The sequence below is a fragment of the Pleurodeles waltl genome, chromosome 2_1, assembly GCF_031143425.1.
Source record: "Pleurodeles waltl isolate 20211129_DDA chromosome 2_1, aPleWal1.hap1.20221129, whole genome shotgun sequence".
Classification (NCBI taxonomy): domain Eukaryota; kingdom Metazoa; phylum Chordata; class Amphibia; order Caudata; family Salamandridae; genus Pleurodeles; species Pleurodeles waltl.
The window spans coordinates 200,375,264-200,379,195 of NC_090438.1; positions in this window are offsets into that span (position 1 = coordinate 200,375,264).

Here is a 3,932-nt window from a genome sequence, read left to right on the forward strand (position 1 = left end):
TGCCCACCATGATTCTACAGTTTCATCTTCATTGAAATGCCATCTTTTTTTTGGGCCTACACTGAAGATTATTATTTTCTTAATGGTGAATGTCCACTGTCTTCCTGAAAGGTTAATACCATTTCCTGTTATACAGGAGCTACAACTGTATTATTTATCACAAAGAGCTAAAAGAGACTTTCATGCTGTGAATATCATTGCATATCCAGTATTTAGTGGAGTTATTTGAAAAAAGGTTACGCATTTTGGACCCCATAGGAATGACTCAAATCCCTTATGTTTTTAGAGTCTCATTGGATGCAATTAGCCCACCAGATCCTTTTACAAATTCATAGGACATAAATGCCATAAAGTACTGATGATGACTTTGTAGTTTGTACCCTTCTTTGGACAATGAGGATCCATACCTCTGTGCACACAATCATCAGGAGCTGGTTTTCTTTCATCATTATGAACATCACTACATTCCTTGATCAAACAGCCAAATGGAAGTATATAATTTCAGAAAGTGGGTGGATTGTGGAATTCTGTCAATTAACAGTTCTAAACATTTTCAGAATAGATATTCCTATTTTATATATCTCAACTCAGATGCATTTATATTTTATTATTTCCAGGTGCCTGAAAAGTTACAAAAATATTTCAATTACCAATTACAGATTTAACACAGATTACAGATTGGACCACAAATAATAATGAGAAAAGTGTTTGGGGAACAAACCAAATTTTGGGAAGGGCAGGGAACTGATGCCTTGTTTAGAGCACATGTGTTTCCTAGATAAATTATATTTCTTAATGACACTGTGCAGCAAACTACTTGCATATGTTTTGCTTCGCTTTCAGACCTAAAACACCATCCATCGCAAGAATTAATTTGACACATTTTGCACATTGGACGTGGAAAGAAAACATTGTAGATATGACTTAAATGAGATGGCTCAGATCTGTTTTTATATTCTGATATTATTTGTCTCAGACAAGATAGCCTTACTGCAAACAGATACCGATATGCATATGTACAGGTTTCTATCTAAAGCTACAGGCCTGCTAGCAAGTATACCGGACCCTAAAGACAATACAAGTCAAGTCAATCATTCTTTATTCAGCATTTGCCGTTGAATCACATAAAAAAACACATTTACATACACTTAAAATTCTAATAATAGGTAGCTTTGCAATAAAAACAAATTATGTTACAAAAAAGTGAGCTAAAAAGACAAAACATTTAAAATAGAATACCCTAAAAGAGCTTATCCTTTCTTTCTCATTATCAGTAGTTTGACGTTGTTCTAGACTCAGAAGTTGTCCACAAAACAGTTATTTAACAACATCATTTAACAACATCAACCATTTCACAATGTTTCCTGATAGCTAAAGCAGATCTGATGAAATCTAAATCAGAGAGACAGGATTTAATCATCGGTAATTTTTTAATATAAGTCATTGCTTCCTTGCATTGCCCGGCACAACATTGGCAATATAAGATCTGATCTTGGATCAGCATACAATCTGTAAAATAATAGAAAAGTGACGTATACTCTGCTCTGATTTTAAGTGACAAGCGCATGGGGGCAACTCTCTGTGCCAGTTACCCTGTATGGGAAAAGACACTCTAGAGTGAAGTAAACTTAGCCTGACCAAGGTTAAAAGGGAGCATACTGCAAACTCTTGAACTAAGCTAAATAGGGTTCCAGGCATCTGTGGTTGAGATCTGTCAATAAGGATCAAAAGACCTCAAGTTAAGCGCACTCTTGAGTCTCAAGGTAAAAATATGCTCTCTAAAGCGTGGTTTCATGACTTCTTTCGTATTACTGGGCAAAGATTTGCGGTATGTGAACATAATTTCGAGCCCCAACTTTTGAAAGGGCTTTTTAAAAGAACAACCACAGGATCCTATATGAGTGGGCCAGTCGTAAGCAGCCAGATAGACAGTCCTGGACCAAAGTAGCCTCTGGGTTTCTCTAGCATCTATTCCACAGTAGGAGTGGAGAGACACCAATTGAATCCTCTAGGTATTGCAAACCCAGTTCCTCAAGACATATAATATTTACTACATTTTGGGGTGTTGGGAGTAATCTATGTGCAAATTAGTTCTCAATGCGTTGTAAGGAATCAACTTTGCCATGACCCCACAAAACTGCCCCATACATGGCTGCCGTTAGACATTTGGTATTATAAAGAGTTACTATCTGTGGTATAGGTTTATGGCTTAGTTTATGGGCAAAAGGGAAAATTGCCTCAATATTCCTTTCCAGCTGTTGGGACTTAACCTCCAGATGGGAGTTCCATAGGAGGGAGGAGTTTAGATGCATGCCTAAATAACAGAAGTCCTTCACCTTATTAAGGATTTGGCCACCCATTCTAAATTGTTTAGACTTGTATTGAAAGACCACATGTCATCAAGTAAGATTTAGCAGGTTCAGGTTCTTGTGCCTCCATATGACAGGTGGTTCTCTCTACTACTCACCAAAGAAGGTGTGCCAGATCATCGTGGCCTGCTGTATGCTGCACAACCCGGCTTTGCGACGGCAGGTGCCTTTTCTGCAGGAGGATGGTCCAGATGGCGGTGTTGTTGTGGCTGTGGAGCCTATGGACAGTGAAGACGAGGAAGCAGGGGAAGAAGACATGCACAACAGGGACTCAGTGATCCAGCAATATGTCCAGTGAGACACAGGTAAGAATACAGAGCTGCCTACTACATGTACTTTAACACTACTACCTCTCTACTGTGTGTCGTTTTCAACCAGTGTATGGTAACTGAGTTGTCACTTTCCCTTACGATTTCACAGATGTGGGTCCCACTGTGTGACATCTGCTTAGATTCCTCATGGACTAGAGCTATGTGACATAGGTATGTTGACATTCAACTTGAAAGAGCATTTTGTCACTGTAATTGCTAATACACTATTTCGAAATCACAGACAGACTCCAGATTGTTTTGTGCTTTAAGTGTGTTTATTTAAGTGCTCAATATTGGAGGGGGGAGTGAAATGGTGAGGGGTGATGGCGGAGGAATGTTCATGGCAGAGTCCAGTCTATTAGTCTCACAGGTGCATTGCCCATATGGGCATAGGAAGTGGAGCTGGGGCAGTTTCAGTATGGACAGGGTGACAAAGAGGGACAGTAGGATGACAATCAGGGTGGTCTCAGTTCTTGGCGGGGGTCTTGGCATCGTGCTCTGTCTTTGTCCTGGATCTCAGGGACCGTTTGCGGTGTGGTTCTCCCTCTGCAGGGTGTGGGGTGCTGGTGTGGTGGTCCTGTGGCAGTGCCTCCTGTCCACTAGCGCCGACGGAGGTGGTGGGCAGTTCATCGTCCATGCTAGTGTCAGGGGCCCCTTGTAGTGTCACAGTGTCCCTCCTGGTGTTCACAAGTTCCTTCAGCATGCCTACGATGGTGCCCAGGGTGGAGCTGATGGTTCTGAGTTCCTCCCTGAAGCCCATATATTGTTCATCCTGCAGGCGCTGGGTCTCCTGAAACTTGGCTAGTACCGTTGCCATCGTCTCCTGGGAGTGGTGGTAGGCTCCCATGATTGAGGAGAGGGCCTTGTGGAGAGTGGGTTCCCTTGGCCTGTCCGGCCCCTGTCGCACAGCAGCCCTCCCAGTTCCCCTGTCTTCCTAGGCCTCCATCCAGTGGACCGTGTGCCCACTACCACTGCCCCCAGGTCCCTGTTGTTGTTGAGGTGGTGGGTTATCCTGGGTTCCCTGTAGTGGTGGACACACAGCTGATTGACGTGTCCTGTGAACGGAGGTATGGGCCCGCTGGGTGGGTGCTGTGCTGGTGTTTCCAGAGGGTGGAAGATCTGTAGTGGCCTGTGACTGGGTGATGGGAACCGACTGTCCCGAGGTCCCCGATGGGCCGGGCTGGTCATCTAGATCCAGTTGGACAGAGGTTCTGTCATCACTGTGGGCCTCTTCTGTTGGTGGTGTGGACAT